Below are 19,089 nucleotides of genomic sequence, written 5' to 3' on the forward strand. Positions count from 1 at the left end.
CCCTTTTACAAATAGGCTACAAAAAGCTCCCTTTACAAATATAGCGCCTTTAATACTTTCTTTACTTCAAGCCATTCTAAAGCTAGCTGACCAACAAACACCTGATCCACCAAACTATACTAGCTCTACTCCCCCCCTTTTCTTGCCTCCACACCCATACCACACCTCCTATATTCTGTCATTACTTCCAAAAACTTAAACCAACAACCCCTTCAGCTGACAAATTACCAGCAGAATATCTCCAACTAGGTGCCAAAGCAATAGCCTACCCCATCTCTCTATTGATTTCTGATAATAGGACTATAAAAAGTACTATCCCTTCAGTCTGGAAAATCTACTTCATTATCCTCTCTTCAAAGGAGGTGACTCTTTGGAATACTCTAATTTCCGCCCCATAGCATTACTGTCTCCTCTTGCAAAAATAATGGAAAAATGCATCCACAAACAGTTACTTAATCACCTGTTAAGCAACAATCTCTTAGCTAACTGCCAACATGGGTTTCGACCATTCCATAGTACTACCACAGCATTATTATCGTTCACCGACTCAATTCACATAAATAAACAACAATACTCCCTCCTCAGCATTCTTAGTAGACCTGTCAAAAGCCTTTGACATGGTTAATCACCAACTCCTCTTACATGCCTCAATTCCTCTCTCTGGACAACCTCTCGCCTAAGCTGGTTCACATCCTATCTTGCTAATAAACAAGCAGTACTTTGGGACAACCATCTCTCTGATCTTCTCCCAAATGCAGCTACAGTCCCTCAGGCTCCATCTTAGGTCCTCTTCTGTTTTCATTTTATAAATAGTCTTCACCTAGCCACTCCTTCATCTACTTGTATTCAATATGCTGATGACCACTGTCATTTGCTCTGCCTCTACCCCAGACTGAACTTCACTCCCTTACACAAAAACCTTCTCCACCATAGAGCAATGGTTCTCTAACCACTGTCTCCTCCTCAACCCCCAAGAAAACCAAACTTCTCCTCTTTCACCTACACACTTTTATCTCCCCTATTGATTTTACCACATCTAACAATGGTACCCTCATAGCTCCAGACCAAACAACAAAACTCTTGGGTACTATTGATAACCAACTAAATTTGACTTTCATATCAACTCCACAATAAAAACAACTAATAAAAACTAGGTTCTCTCTACAGAATCAAATCTTTCTTAACACCTGAAGCCAGAACCACTATATGAGAACACTTGATCTCCACACTATTATATGCTTCCTCCATATACACTAATCTTTCTAAGCATAACCTCAATAAACTAGTCACATCATACAACAACATTGCCAGATTTGCAACTGCCTCTCCATATAGAACTCACCATTGTTTGAATCTAACAAAACTAGGGTGGTTGGAACTACCACCTTATACAATTCTATCAACTTACCATCGCCCATAAAGCCCTGCATCACCCTGAGAACACACCAATGCTCTCCACCCTCATAAAACCCTATAACAACATGAAGAACCCGGCTCCTTTAACAAAATACAGATTCAAACTTCTCGATCAAATAATCTAGCTGGTGACTCCATTTTTCCAACTCAGTTGGCAAAATTTGGAATCAACTTCCACCAGACCTCAGATCCTTGACTACAATTCCACAATTTAAAACCAAACTTAAACTCTTCCTAACCAACCACTGGCTCTGCTCTTGCTATAACTTAGGGTGACCACTTTTCTGTCTCTTATTTTTCCCTCAATCCTTTTCATCTGACCTCCCTCCTTTTCTTCCTACCTAGCATATTCCACTTCCACCTCTTAAATATTTCTGTTACTCCCTTTTAAAGAGACAAAAATTCTGAAATGTTACTACTTATGCAGAAGGTAGAATCACCATAACTTAGTAAGCATCTAAACCTATTCACCTGCTATGCCTCTAATTTGTACCTAATACCTAGACAGCCTGTAAAGCTTTAAAGCAAATGTTTTTTTTTTATTGTATAATTGTATAATTTTGTATATTCTTAACCTGTTATATAGTAGTTAGCGGAGCTTTTCTCCTCGGGCCTCCACTGAAAATGGACATGTATCCAGTTGGACTAGCCCGGTTAACAAATGTAAAATAAATAAATAAATAAAATAAAAGTTAATAATACGAATACATGAGAAGTGTCACTGATTATCCCTGACTATACACTAAGTTATTATTATTATATGAAAAGTGTCCGTGTTTGTCCCTGACTATTCACTAAGTTAATAATACTAATACATGAAAAGTGTCCCTGATTGTCCCTGACTATTCACTAAGTTAATAATACTAATACATGAAAAGTGTCCCTGATTGTCCCTGACTATTCACTAAGTTAATAATACTAATACATGAAAAGTGTCCCTGATTGTCCCTGACTATTCACTAAGTTAATAATACTAATACATGAAAAGTGTCCCTGATTGTCCCTGACTATTCACTAAGTTAATAATACTAATACATGAAAAGTGTCCCTGATTGTCCCTGACTATTCACTAAGTTAATAATACTAATACATGAAAAGTGTCCCTGATTGTCCCTGACTATTCACTAAGTTAATAATACTAATACATGAAAAGTGTCCCTGATTGTCCCTGACTATTCACTAAGTTAATAATACTAATACATGAAAAGTGTCCCTGATTGTCCCTGACTATTCACTAAGTTAATAATACTAATACATGAAAAGTGTCCCTGATTGTCCCTGACTATTCACTAAGTTAATAATATTACTATATAAAAAGTGTCCCTGATTGTCCCTGACTATTCACTAAGTTAATAATACTAATACATGAAAAGTGTCCCTGATTGTCCCTGACTATTCACTAAGTTAATAATACTAATACATGAAAAGTGTCCCTGATTGTCCCTGACTATTCACTAAGTTAATAATACTAATACATGAAAAGTGTCCCTGATTGTCCCTGACTATTCACTAAGTTAATAATACTAATATATGAAAAGTGTCCCTGATTGTCCCTCACTATTCACTAAGTTAATAATACTAATACATGAAAAGTGTCCCTGATTGTCCCTGACTATTCAGTAAGTTAATAATACTAATATATAAAAAGTGTCCCTGATTGTCCTGACTATTCAGTAAGTTAATAATACTAATATAGGAAAAGTGTCCCTGATTGTCCCTGACTATTCACTAAGTTAATAATATTACTATATAAAAAGTGTCCCTGATTGTCCCTGACTATTCACTAAGTTAATAATACTAATACATGAAAAGTGTCCCTGATTGTCCCTGACTATTCACTAAGTTAATAATACTAATACATGAAAAGTGTCCCTGATTGTCCCTGACTATTCACTAAGTTAATAATACTAATACATGAAAAGTGTCCCTGATTGTCCCTGACTATTCACTAAGTTAATATTAATATATGAAAAGTGTCCCTGATTGTCCCTGACTATTCACTAAGTTAATAATACTAATACATGAAAAGTGTCCCTGATTGTCCCTGACTATTCACTAAGTGAATAATACTAATATATGAAAAGTGTCCTGATTGTCCCTCACTTTTCAATAAGATAATACTACTTATACAAGAAAAGTGTCCCTGATTGTCACTGACTATTCACTAAGTTAATAATACTAATACATGAAAAGTGTCCCTGATTGTCCCTGACTATTCACTAAGTTAATAATATTACTATATAAAAAGTGTCCCTGATTGTCCCTGACTATTCACTAAGTTAATAATATTACTATATAAAAAGTGTCCCTGACTATTCACTAAGTATATAATATTACTATATAAAAAGTGTCCCTGATTGTCCCTGACTATTCACTAAGTTAATAATACTAATACATGAAAAGTGTCCCTGATTGTCCCTGACTATTCACTAAGTTAATAATACTAATACATGAAAAGTGTCTTGATTGTCCCTGACTATTCACTAAGTTAATAATACTAATATATGAAAAGTGTCCATGATTGTCCCTCACTATTCACTAAGTTAATAATACAAATACATGAAAAGTGTCCCTGTTTGTCCCTGACTATTCCCTAAGTTAATATTAATATATGAAAAGTGTCCCTGACTATTCACTAAGTTAATAATACTAATACAGGAAAAGTGTCCCTGATTGTCCCTGACTATTCACTAAGTTAATAATACTAATACATGAAAAGTGTCCCTGATTGTCCCTGACTATTCACTAAGTTAATAATACTAATACATGAAAAGTGTCCCTGATTGTCCCTGACTATTCACTAAGTTAATAATACTAATACATGAAAAGTGTCCCTGATTGTCCCTGACTATTCACTAAGTTAATAATACTAATACATGAAAAGTGTCCCTGATTGTCCCTGACTATTCACTAAGTTAATAATATTACTATATAAAAAGTGTCCCTGATTGTCCCTGACTATTCACTAAGTTAATAATATTACTATATAAAAAGTGTCCCTGATTGTCCCTGACTATTCACTAAGTTAATAATACTAATACATGAAAAGTGTCCCTGATTGTCCCTGACTATTCACTAAGTTAATAATACTAATACATGAAAAGTGTCCCTGATTGTCCCTGGCTATTCACTAAGTTAATAATACTAATATATGAAAAGTGTCCCTGATTGTCCCTGACTATTCACTAAGTTAATAATACTAATATATGAAAAGTGTCCCTGATTGTCCCTGACTATTCACTAAGTTAATAATACTAATACATGAAAAGTGTCCCTGATTGTCCCTGACTATTCACTAAGTTAATAATACTAATACATGAAAAGTGTCCCTGACTATTCACTAAGTTAATAATACTAATACATGAAAAGTGTCCCTGATTGTCCCTGACTATTCACTAAGTTAATAATACTAATACATGAAAAGTGTCCCTGATTGTCCCTGACTATTCACTAAGTTAATAATACTAATACATGAAAAGTGTCCCTGATTGTCCCTGACTATTCACTAAGTTAATATTAATATATGAAAAGTGTCCCTGACTGTTCTGACTATTCACTAAGTTAATAATACTAATACATGAAAAGTGTCCCTGATTGTCCCTGACTATTCACTAAGTTAATAATACTAATACATGAAAAGTGTCCCTGATTGTCCCTGACTATTCACTAAGTTAATAATACTAATATATGAAAAGTGTCCCTGATTGTCCCTGACTATTCACTAAGTTAATAATACTAATACATGAAAAGTGTCCCTCACTATTCACTAAGTTAATAATACTAATACATGAAAAGTATCACTGATTGTCCCTGACTATTCCCTAAGTTAATATTAATATATGAAAAGTATCCCTGATTGTCCCTGACTATTCACTAAGTTAATAATACTAATACATGAAAAGTGTCCCTGATTGTCCCTGACTATTCACTAAGTTAATAATACTAATACATGAAAAGTGTCCCTGATTGTCCCTGACTATTCACTAAGTTAATAATACTAATACATGAAAAGTGTCCCTGATTGTCCCTGACTATTCACTAAGTTAATAATACTAATACATGAAAAGTGTCCCTGATTGTCCCTGACTATTCACTAAGTTAATAATACTAATATATGAAAAGTGTCCCTGACTATTCACTAAGTTAATAATACTAATACATGAAAAGTGTCCCTGATTGTCCTGAGTATTCACTAAGTTAATAATAATATATGAAAAGTGTCCCTGATTGTCCCTGACTATTCACTAAGTTAATAATACTAATACATGAAAAGTGTCCCTGATTGTCCCTGACTATTCACTAAGTTAATAATACTAATACATGAAAAGTGTCCCTGATTGTCCCTGACTATTCACTTAGTTAATAATATTAATACATGAAAAGTGTCCATGATTGTCTCTGACTATTCACAAAGATAATAATACTAATAAATGAAAAGTGTCCCTGACTATTCACTAAGTTAATAATACTAATACATGAAAAGTGTCCCTGATTGTCCCTGACTATTCACTAAGTTAATAATACTAATACATGAAAAGTGTCCCTGATTGTCCCTGACTATTCACTAAGTTAATAATACTAATATATGAAAAGTGTCCCTGATTGTCCCTGACTATTCACTAAGTTAATAATACTAATACATGAAAAGTGTCCCTGATTGTCCCTGACTATTCACTAAGTTAATAATACTAATACATGAAAAGTGTCCCTGATTGTCCCTGACTATTCACTAAGTTAATAATACTAATACATGAAAAGTGTCCCTGATTGTCCCTGACTATTCACTAAGTTAATAATACTAATACATGAAAAGTGTCCTGATTGTCCCTGACTATTCACTAAGTTAATAATACTAATGCATGAAAAGTGTCCCTGATTGTCCTGACTATTCAGTAAGTTAATAATACTAATATAGGAAAAGTGTCCCTGATTGTCCCTGACTATTCACTAAGTTAATAATTCTAATACATGAAATTTGTTCTTGATTGTCCCTGACTATTCACTAAGTTAATAATACTAATACATGAAAAGTGTCCCTGATTGTCCCTGACTATTCACTAAGTTAATAATACTAATACATGAAAAGTGTCCCTGATTGTCCCTGACTATTCACTAAGTTAATACTAATACATGAAAAGTGTCCCTGATTGTCCCTGACTATTCACTAAGTTAATAATACTAATACATGAAAAGTGTCCCTGATTGTCCCTGACTATTCACTAAGTTAATAATATTAATATATGAAAAGTGTCCCTGATTGTCCCTGACTATTCACTAAGTTAATAATACTAATACATGAAAAGTGTCCCTGATTGTCCCTGACTATTCACTAAGTTAATAATACTAATACATGAAAAGTGTCCCTGATTGTCCCTGACTATTCACTAAGTTAATATTAATATATGAAAAGTGTCCCTGATTGTCCCTGACTATTCACTAAGTTAATAATACTAATACATGAAAAGTGTCCCTGATTGTCCCTGACTATTCACTAAGTTAATAATACTAATACATGAAAAGTGTCCCTGATTGTCCCTGACTATTCACTAAGTTAATAATATTAATATATGAAAAGTGTCCCTGATTGTCCCTGACTATTCACTAAGTTAATAATACTAATACATGAAAAGTGTCCCTGATTGTCCCTGACTATTCAGTAAGTTAATAATACTAATATATAAAAAGTGTCCCTGATTGTCCTGACTATTCAGTAAGTTAATAATACTAATATAGGAAAAGTGTCCCTGATTGTCCCTGACTATTCACTAAGTTAATATTACTATATAAAAAGTGTCCCTGATTGTCCCTGACTATTCACTAAGTTAATAATACTAATACATGAAAAGTGTCCCTGATTGTCCCTGTCTATTCACTAAGTTAATAATACTAATATATGAAAAGTGTCCCTGATTGTCCCTCACTATTCACTAAGTTAATAATACTAATACATGAAAAGTGTCCCTGATTGTCCCTGACTATTCACTAAGTTAATAATACTAATATAAAAAGTGTCCCTGATTGTCCCTGACTATTCACTAAGTTAATAATATTACTATATAAAAAGTGTCCCTGATTGTCCCTGACTATTCACTAAGTTAATAATATTACTATATAAAAAGTGTCCCTGATTGTCCCTGACTATTCACTAAGTTAATAATACTAATACATGAAAAGTGTCCCTGATTGTCCCTGACTATTCACTAAGTTAATAATACTAATACATGAAAAGTGTCCCTGATTGTCCCTGACTATTCACTAAGTTAATAATACTAATACATGAAAAGTGTCCCTGATTGTCCCTGACTATTCACTAAGTTAATAATACTAATACATGAAAAGTGTCCCTGATTGTCCCTGACTATTCACTAAGTTAATATTAATATATGAAAAGTGTCCCTGATTGTCCCTGACTATTCACTAAGTTAATAATACTAATACATGAAAAGTGTCCCTGATTGTCCCTGTCTATTCACTAAGTTAATAATACTAATATATGAAAAGTGTCCCTGATTGTCCCTCACTATTCACTAAGTTAATAATACTAATACATGAAAAGTGTCCCTGATTGTCCCTGACTATTCACTAAGTTAATAATACTAATACATGAAAAGTGTCCCTGATTGTCCCTGACTATTCACTAAGTTAATAATATTACTATATAAAAAGTGTCCCTGATTGTCCCTGACTATTCACTAAGTTAATAATACTAATACATGAAAAGTGTCCCTGATTGTCCCTGACTATTCACTAAGTTAATAATACTAATATATGAAAAGTGTCCCTGATTGTCCCTCACTATTCACTAAGTTAATAATACTAATACATGAAAAGTGTCCCTGATTGTCCCTGACTATTCACTAAGTTAATAATACTAATAAATGAAAAATGTCCCAGATTGTCCCTGACTATTCAGTAAGTTAATAATACTAATACATGAAAACTGTTGCTGATTATCCCTGACTATTATCTAAGTTAATAATACTAATACATGAAAAGTGTCCCTGATTGTCCCTGACTATTCACTAATTTAATAATACTAATACATGAAAAGTGTCCCTGACTATTCAATAAGTTAATAATACTAATATATGAAAAGTGTCCCTAATTGTCCCTGAGTATTCACTAAGTTAATAATATGAATACATGAAAAGTGTCCCCGATTTTCCCTGACTATTTACTAAGTTAATAATACTAATACATGAAAAGTGTCCCTGATTGTCCCTGACTATTCACTAAGTTAATAATACTAATACATGAAAAGTGTCCCTGATTGTCCCTGACTATTCAGTAAGTGAATAATACTAATATATGAAAAGTGTCCCTGATTGTCCCTCACTATTCACTAAGTTAATAATACTCATACATGAAAAGTGTCCCTGATTGTCACTGACTATTCACTAAGTTAATATTAATATATGAAAAGTGTCCCTGATTGTCCCTGACTATTCACTAAGTTAATAATACTAATATATGAAAAGTGTCCCTGATTGTCCCTGACTATTCACTAAGTTAATAATACTAATACATGAAAAGTGTCCCTGATTGTCCCTGACTATTCACTAAGTTAATAATACTAATACATGAAAAGTGTCCCTGATTGTCCCTGACTATTCACTAAGTTAATAATACTAATACATGAAAAGTGTCCCTGATTGTCCCTGACTATTCACTAAGTTAATAATACTAATACATGAAAAGTGTCCCTGATTGTCCCTGACTATTCACTAAGTTAATAATATTACTATATAAAAAGTGTCCCTGATTGTCCCTGACTATTCACTAAGTTAATAATACTAATATATGAAAAGTGTCCCTGATTGTCCCTGACTATTCACTAAGTTAATAATACTAATACATGAAAAGTGTCCCTGACTATTCACTAAGTTAATAATACTAATACTGGAAAAGTGTCCTTGTTTGTCCCTGACTATTCACTAAGTTAATAATATTACTATATAAAAAGTGTCCCTGATTGTCCCTGACTATTCACTAAGTTAATAATATTACTATATAAAAAGTGTCCCTGATTGTCCCTGACTATTCACTAAGTTAATAATACTAATACATGAAAAGTGTCCCTGATTGTCCCTGACTATTCACTAAGTTAATAATACTAATACATGAAAAGTGTCCCTGATTGTCCCTGACTATTCACTAAGTTAATATTAATATATGAAAAGTGTCCCTGATTGTCCCTGACTATTCACTAAGTTAATAATACTAATACATGAAAAGTGTCCCTGATTGTCCCTGACTATTCACTAAGTTAATAATATTAATATATGAAAAGTGTCCCTGATTGTCCCTGACTATTCACTAAGTTAATAATATTACTATATAAAAAGTGTCCCTGATTGTCCCTGACTATTCACTAAGTTAATAATATTACTATATAAAAAGTGTCCCTGATTGTCCCTGACTATTCACTAAGTTAATAATACTAATACATGAAAAGTGTCCCTGATTGTCCCTGACTATTCACTAAGTTAATAATACTAATACATGAAAAGTGTCCCTGATTGTCCCTGACTATTCACTAAGTTAATAATACTAATACATGAAAAGTGTCCCTGATTGTCCCTGACTATTCACTAAGTTAATATTAATATATGAAAAGTGTCCCTGATTGTCCCTGACTATTCACTAAGTTAATAATACTAATACATGAAAAGTGTCCCTGATTGTCCCTGACTATTCACTAAGTTAATAATACTAATACATGAAAAGTGTCCCTGATTGTCCCTGACTATTCACTAAGTTAATAATACTAATACATGAAAACTGTCCCTGACTATTCACTAAGTTAATAATACTAATACATGAAAAGTGTCCCTGATTGTCCCTGACTATTCACTAAGTTAATAATACTAATACATGAAAAGTGTCCCTGATTGTCGCTGACTATTCAATAAGTTAATAATACTAATACATGAAAAGTGTCCCTGACTATTCACTAAGTGAATAATATTACTATATAAAAAGGGTCCCTGATTGTCCCTGACTATTCACTAAGTTAATAATACTAATACATGAAAAGTGTCCCTGATTGTCCCTGACTATTCACTAAGTTAATAATACTAATACATGAAAAGTGTCCCTGATTGTCCCTGACTATTCACTAAGTTAATATTACTATATAAAAAGTGTCCCTGATTGTCCCTGACTATTCACTAAGTTAATAATACTAATATATGAAAAGTGTCCCTGATTGTCCCTCACTATTCACTAAGTTAATAATACTAATACATGAAAAGTGTCCCTGATTGTCCCTGACTATTCACTAAGTTAATATTAATATATGAAAAGTGTCCCTGATTGTCCCTGACTATTCACTAAGTTAATAATACTAATACATGAAAAGTGTCCCTGATTGTCCCTGTCTATTCACTAAGTTAATAATACTAATATATGAAAAGTGTCCCTGATTGTCCCTCACTATTCACTAAGTTAATAATACTAATACATGAAAAGTGTCCCTGATTGTCCCTGACTATTCACTAAGTTAATAATACTAATACATGAAAAGTGTCCCTGATTGTCCCTGACTATTCACTAAGTTAATAATATTACTATATAAAAAGTGTCCCTGATTGTCCCTGACTATTCACTAAGTTAATAATACTAATACATGAAAAGTGTCCCTGACTATTCACTAAGTTAATAATACTAATACATGAAAAGTGTCCCTGATTGTCCCTGACTATTCACTAAGTTAATAATACTAATACATGAAAAGTGTCCCTGATTGTCCCTGACTATTCACTAAGTTAATATTAATATATGAAAAGTGTCCCTGATTGTCCCTGACTATTCACTAAGTTAATAATACTAATACATGAAAAGTGTCCCTGATTGTCCCTGACTATTCAGTAAGTGAATAATACTAATATATGAAAAGTGTCCCTGATTGTCCCTCACTATTCACTAAGTTAATAATACTCATACATGAAAAGTGTCCCTGATTGTCACTGACTATTCACTAAGTTAATATTAATATATGAAAAGTGTCCCTGATTGTCCCTGACTATTCACTAAGTTAATAATATTAATATATGAAAAGTGTCCCTGATTGTCCCTGACTATTCACTAAGTTAATAATATTACTATATAAAAAGTGTCCCTGATTGTCCCTGACTATTCACTAAGTTAATAATATTACTATATAAAAAGTGTCCCTGATTGTCCCTGACTATTCACTAAGTTAATAATACTAATACATGAAAAGTGTCCCTGATTGTCCCTGACTATTCACTAAGTTAATAATACTAATACATGAAAAGTGTCCCTGACTATTCACTAAGTTAATAATACTAATACATGAAAAGTGTCCCTGATTGTCCCTGACTATTCACTAAGTTAATAATACTAATACATGAAAAGTGTCCCTGATTGTCCCTGACTATTCACTAAGTTAATAATACTAATACATGAAAAGTGTCCCTGATTGTCCCTGACTATTCACTAAGTTAATAATACTAATACATGAAAAGTGTCCCTGATTGTCCCTGACTATTCACTAAGTTAATAATACTAATACATGAAAAGTGTCCCTGATTGTCCCTGACTATTCACTAAGTTAATAATACAAATACATGAAAAGTGTCCCAGATTGTCCCTGACTACTCACTAAGTTAATATTAATATATGAAAAGTGTCCCTGAATGTCCTTGACTATTCACTAAGTTAATAATACTAATACATGAAAAGTGTCCCTGATTGTCCCTGACTATTCACTAAGTTAATAATATTAATATATAAAAAGTGTCCCTGATTGTCCCTGACTATTCACTAAGTTAATAATACTAATACATGAAAAGTTTCCCTGATTGTCCCTGACTATTCAATAAGTTAATAATACTAATATATGAAAAGTGTCCCTAATTGTCCCTGAGTATTCACTAAGTTAATAATATGAAAAAGTGTCCCTGATTGTCCCTGACTATTCACTAAGTTAATAATACTAATAAATGAAAACTGTCCCTGACTATTCACTAAGTTAATAATACTAATACATGAAAAGTGTCCCTGATTGTCCCTGACTATTCACTAAGTTAATAATACTAATACATGAAAAGTGTCCCTGATTGTCCCTGACTATTCACTAAGTTAATAATACTAATACATGAAAAGTGTCCCTGATTGTCCCTGACTATTCACTAAGTTAATAATACTAATACATGAAAAGTGTCCCTGATTGTCCCTGACTATTCACTAAGTTAATATTAATATATGAAAAGTGTCCCTGATTGTCCCTGACTATTCACTAAGTTAATAATACTAATACATGAAAAGTGTCCCTGATTGTCCCTGACTATTCACTAAGTTAATAATACTAATACATGAAAAGTGTCCCTGATTGTCCCTGACTATTCACTAAGTTAATAATACTAATACATGAAAAGTGTCCCTGATTGTCCCTGACTATTCACTAAGTTAATAATACTAATACATGAAAAGTGTCCCTGATTGTCCTGACTATTCACTAAGTTAATAATACTAATACATGAAAAGTGTCCCTGATTGTCCCTGACTATTCACTAAGTTAATAATATTAATATATGAAAAGTGTCCCTGATTGTCCCTGACTATTCACTAAGTTAATAATATTACTATATGAAAAGTGTCCCTGATTGTCCCTGACTATTCACTAAGTTAATAATACTAATACATGAAAAGTGTCCCTGATTGTCCCTGACTATTCACTAAGTTAATAATACTAATACATGAAAAGTGTCCCTGATTGTCACTGACTATTCACTAAGTTAATAATATTACTATATAAAAAGTGTCCCTGATTCTCCCTGACTATTCACTAAGTTAATAATACTAATACATGAAAAGTGTCCCTGATTGTCCTGACTATTCACTAAGGTAATAATACTAATACATGAAAAGTGTCCCTGATTGTCCCTGACTATTCACTAAGTTAATAATACTAATACATGAAAAGTGTCCCTGATTGTCCCTGACTATTCACTAAGTTAATAATACTAATACATGAAAAGTGTCCTGATTGTCCCTGACTATTCACTAAGTTAATAATACTAATACATGAAAAGTGTCCCTGATTGTCCCTGACTATTCACTAAGTTAATAATACTAATATATGAAAAGTGTCCCTGATTGTCCCTGACTATTCACTAAGTTAATAATACTAATATATGAAAAGTGTCCCTGATTGTCCCTCACTATTCACTAAGTTAATAATACTAATACATGAAAAGTGTCCCTGATTGTCCCTGACTATTCACTAAGTTAATAATACTAATACATGAAAAGTGTCCCTGATTGTCCCTGACTATTCACTAAGTTAATAATACTAATACATGAAAAGTGTCCCTGATTGTCCCTGACTATTCACTAAGTTAATAATACTAATACATGAAAAGTGTCCCTGATTGTCCCTGACTATTCACTAAGTTAATATTACTATATGAAAAGTGTCCCTGATTGTCCCTGACTATTCACTAAGTTAATAATACTAATACATGAAAAGTGTCCCTGATTGTCCCTGACTATTCACTAAGTTAATAATACTAATACATGAAAAGTGTCCTGATTGTCCCTGACTATTCACTAAGTTAATAATATTACTATATAAAAAGTGTCCCTGATTGTCCCTGACTATTCACTAAGTTAATAATACTAATATATGAAAAGTGTCCCTGATTGTCCCTGACTATTCACTAAGTTAATAATACTAATACATGAAAAGTGTCCCTGATTGTCCCTGACTATTCACTAAGTTAATAATACTAATATATGAAAAGTGTCCCTGATTGTCCCTCACTATTCACTAAGTTAATAATACTAATACATGAAAAGTGTCCCTGATTGTCCCTGACTATTCACTAAGTTAATAATACTAATACATGAAAAGTGTCCCTGATTGTCCCTGACTATTCACTAAGTTAATAATACTAATACATGAAAAGTGTCCCTGATTGTCCCTGTCTATTCACTAAGTTAATAATACTAATATATGAAAAGTGTCCCTGATTGTCCCTCACTATTCACTAAGTTAATAATAGTAATATATGAAAAGTGTCCCTGATTGTCCCTGACTATTCACTAAGTTAATAATACTAATACATGAAAAGTGTCCCTGATTGTCCCTGACTATTCACTAAGTTAATAATACTAATACATGAAAAGTGTCCCTGATTGTCCCTGACTATTCACTAAGTTAATAATACTAATACATGAAAAGTGTCCCTGATTGTCCCTGACTATTCACTAAGTTAATAATACTAATACATGAAAAGTGTCCCTGATTGTCCCTGACTATTCACTAAGTTAATAATACTAATACATGAAAAGTGTCCGTGATTGTCCCTGACTATTCACTAAGTTAATAATACTAATACATGAAAAGTGTCCCTGATTGTCCCTGACTATTCACTAAGTTAATAATACTAATACATGAAAAGTGTCCTGATTGCCTGACTATTCACTAAGTTAATAATACTAATACATGAAAAGTGTCCCTGATTGTCCCTGACTATTCACTAAGTTAATAATACTAATACATGAAAAGTGTCCCTGACTATTCACTAAGTTAATAATACTAATAAATGAAAAGTGTCCCTGACTATTCACTAAGTTAATAATACTAATATATGAAAAGTGTCCCTGATTGTCCCTGACTATTCACTAAGTTAATAATACTAATACATGAAAAGTGTCCCTGATTGTCCCTGACTATTCACTAAGTTAATAATACTAATACATGAAAAGTGTCCCTGATTGTCCCTGACTATTCACTAAGTTAATAATACTAATAAATGAAAAGTGTCCCTGATTGTTCCTGACTATTCAGTAAGTTAATAATACTAATATATGAAAAGTGTCCCTGATTGTCCCTGACTATTCACTAAGTTAATAATACTAATATATGAAAAGTGTCCCTGATTGTCCCTGACTATTCACTAAGTTAATAATACTAATACATGAAAAGTGTCCCTGATTGTCCCTGACTATTCACTAAGTTAATAATACTAATACATGAAAAGTGTCCCTGATTGTCCCTGACTATTCACTAAGTTAATAATACTAATACATGAAAAGTGTCCCTGATTGTCCCTGACTATTCACTAAGTTAATAATACTAATACATGAAAAGTGTCCCTGATTGTCCCTGACTATTCAGTAAGTTAATATTAATAAATGAAAAGTGTTCCTGATTGTCCCTGACTATTCACTAAGTTAATAATACTAATACATGAAAAGTGTCCCTGATTGTCCCTGACTATTCACTAAGTTAATAATACTAATACATGAAAAGTGTCCCTGATTGTCCCTGACTATTCACTAAGTTAATAATACTAATACATGAAAAGTGTCCCTGATTGTCCCTGACTATTCACTAAGTTAATAATACTAATACATGAAAAGTGTCCCTGATTGTCCCTGACTATTCACTAAGTTAATAATACTAATACATGAAAAGTGTCCCTGATTGTCCCTGACTATTCACTAAGTTAATATTAATACATGAAAAGTGTCCCTGATTGTCCCTGACTATTCACTAAGTTAATAATACTAATACATGAAAAGTGTCCCTGATTGTCCCTGACTATTCACTAAGTTAATAATACTAATACATGAAAAGTGTCCCTGATTGTCCCTGACTATTCACTAAGTTAATATTAATATATGAAAAGTGTCCCTGATTGTCCCTGACTATTCACTAAGTTAATAATACTAATACATGAAAAGTGTCCCTGATTGTCCCTGACTATTCACTAAGTTAATAATACTAATACATGAAAAGTGTCCCTGATTGTCCCTGACTATTCACTAAGTTAATAATACTAATACATGAAAAGTGTCCCTGATTGTCCCTGACTATTCACTAAGTTAATATTAATATATGAAAAGTGTCCCTGATTGTCCCTGACTATTCACTAAGTTAATAATACTAATACATGAAAAGTGTCCCTGATTGTCCCTGACTATTCACTAAGTTAATAATACTAATACATGAAAAGTGTCCCTGATTGTCCCTGACTATTCACTAAGTTAATAATACTAATACATGAAAAGTGTCCCTGATTGTCCCTGACTATTCACTAAGTTAATAATACTAATACATGAAAAGTGTCCCTGATTGTCCCTGACTATTCACTAAGTTAATAATACTAATACATGAAAAGTGTCCCTGATTGTCCCTGACTATTCACTAAGTTAATAATACTAATACATGAAAAGTGTCCCTGATTGTCACTGATTGTCCCTGACTATTCACTAAGTTAATAATACTAATACATGAAAAGTGTCCCTGATTGTCCCTGACTATTCACTAAGTTAATACTAATATATGAAAAGTGTCCCTGATTGTCCCTGACTATTCACTAAGTTAATAATACTAATACATGAAAAGTGTCCCTGATTGTCCCTGACTATTCACTAAGTTAATAATACTAATACATGAAAAGTGTCCCTGATTGTCCCTGACTATTCACTAAGTTAATAATACTAATACATGAAAAGTGTCCCTGATTGTCCCTGACTATTCACTAAGTTAATATTAATATATGAAAAGTGTCCCTGATTGTCCCTGACTATTCACTAAGTTAATAATACTAATACATGAAAAGTGTCCCTGATTGTCCCTGACTATTCACTAAGTTAATAATACTAATACATGAAAAGTGTCCCTGATTGTCCCTGACTATTCACTAAGTTAATAATACTAATACATGAAAAGTGTCCCTGATTGTTCTGACTATTCACTAAGTTAATAATACTAATACATGAAAAGTGTCCCTGATTGTCCCTGACTATTCACTAAGTTAATATTAATATATGAAAAGTGTCCCTGATTGTCCCTGACTATTCACTAAGTTAATAATATTACTATATAAAAAGTGTCCCTGATTGTCCCTGACTATTCACTAAGTTAATAATACTAATACATGAAAAGTGTCCCTGATTGTCCCTGACTATTCACTAAGTTAATAATACTAATACATGAAAAGTGTCCCTGATTGTCCCTGACTATTCACTAAGTTAATATTAATATATGAAAAGTGTCCCTGATTGTCCCTGACTATTCACTAAGTTAATAATACTAATACATGAAAAGTGTCCCTGATTGTCCCTGACTATTCACTAAGTTAATAATACTAATACATGAAAAGTGTCCCTGATTGTCCCTGACTATTCACTAAGTTAATAATATTACTATATAAAAAGTGTCCCTGATTGTCCCTGACTATTCACTAAGTTAATAATACTAATATATGAAAAGTGTCCCTGATTGTCCCTGACTATTCACTAAGTTAATAATACAAATACATGAAAAGTGTCCCTGATTCCCTGACTTTTCACTAAGTGAATAATACTAATATATGAAAAGTGTCCCTGATTGTCCCTCACTTTTCACTAAGTTAATAATACTAATACATGAAAAGTGTCCCTGATTGTCCCTGACTATTCACTAAGTTAATATTAATATATGAAAAGTGTCCCTGATTGTCCCTGACTATTCACTAAGTTAATATTAATATATGAAAAGTGTCCCTGATTGTCCCTGACTATTCACTAAGTTAATAATATTACTATATAAAAAGTGTCCCTGATTGTCCCTGACTATTCACTAAGTTAATAATACTAATATATGAAAAGTGTCCCTGATTGTCCCTCACTATTCACTAAGTTAATAATACTAATACATGAAAAGTGTCCCTGATTGTCCCTGACTATTCACTAAGTTAATAATACTAATACATGAAAAGTGTCCCTGATTGTCCCTGACTATTCACTAAGTTAATAATACTAATATATGAAAAGTGTCCCTGATTGTCCCTCACTATTCACTAAGTTAATAATACTAATACATGAAAAGTGTCCCTGATTGTCCCTGACTATTCATTAACCCCGGGATTCATGAACCTTGCGCCAGGCGCCCGCATAGCGTTGGCGTTATAACGCCAAATATGGCTGCTGAGCGATTCAGGTATGAATGAATTCCACGGCACTCAGCTGCGGACCGTCTCGCCCGGCGTAGGTATGCAAACACACTGTGTGCGGTATTGCACCATGCAAATGAGGGCAATAGCCATCCAATAAGCGCGGCGTAGCGAAGGTGGCACGCAATGTAAACCAAAAACGGTTTACATTTACCCAAACATACCGGAGGAGTAACGGAAGGCTGTCAAAGTCAGTATCATATAGGTGCAATATGCCAATGTGGAATGGCACCGAGAATGTCCAAAGAAAATATGCACAAAATGTAAAAATGACATAAATGGCACGTATGAAAGAACAGCAGACCCGGGATATGTGCACAGAAGTTGCAAAGCAATGAAATAATATGATAATGTCCTAAAAGAGCAGTAGAACACAGATCAGCTATACAGACACCACACACGATAGTATGTATGTAAAGGTGCAACCCCAGCGCAATGGTTGTCAAGGAGTGGTGGCGGTGTCCTCAAGGCCCGTAACCAGGTATTAGTAGTCAATTCCATGCAAATGAGGCAGATAATAGTGAATCGCAAAACGGCGCCAGCGTAAGGATGGAGCAAATGGTAGCTGTACTACACCCGAGGAGCGCCCTACACGAGATACATGCCAACCACAGAAGGTGTGCCACTGTAGGAGGAAGGATATTGAGGTCAGCAAATCTGGGCTGTACAATGCACATCACAGCATCATTGACAGTACAAG

The sequence above is a fragment of the Protopterus annectens genome, chromosome 12.part0, assembly GCF_019279795.1.
Source record: "Protopterus annectens isolate FY-2018-M chromosome 12.part0, PAN1.0, whole genome shotgun sequence".
NCBI classification, from domain to species: Eukaryota; Metazoa; Chordata; order Ceratodontiformes; family Protopteridae; genus Protopterus; species Protopterus annectens.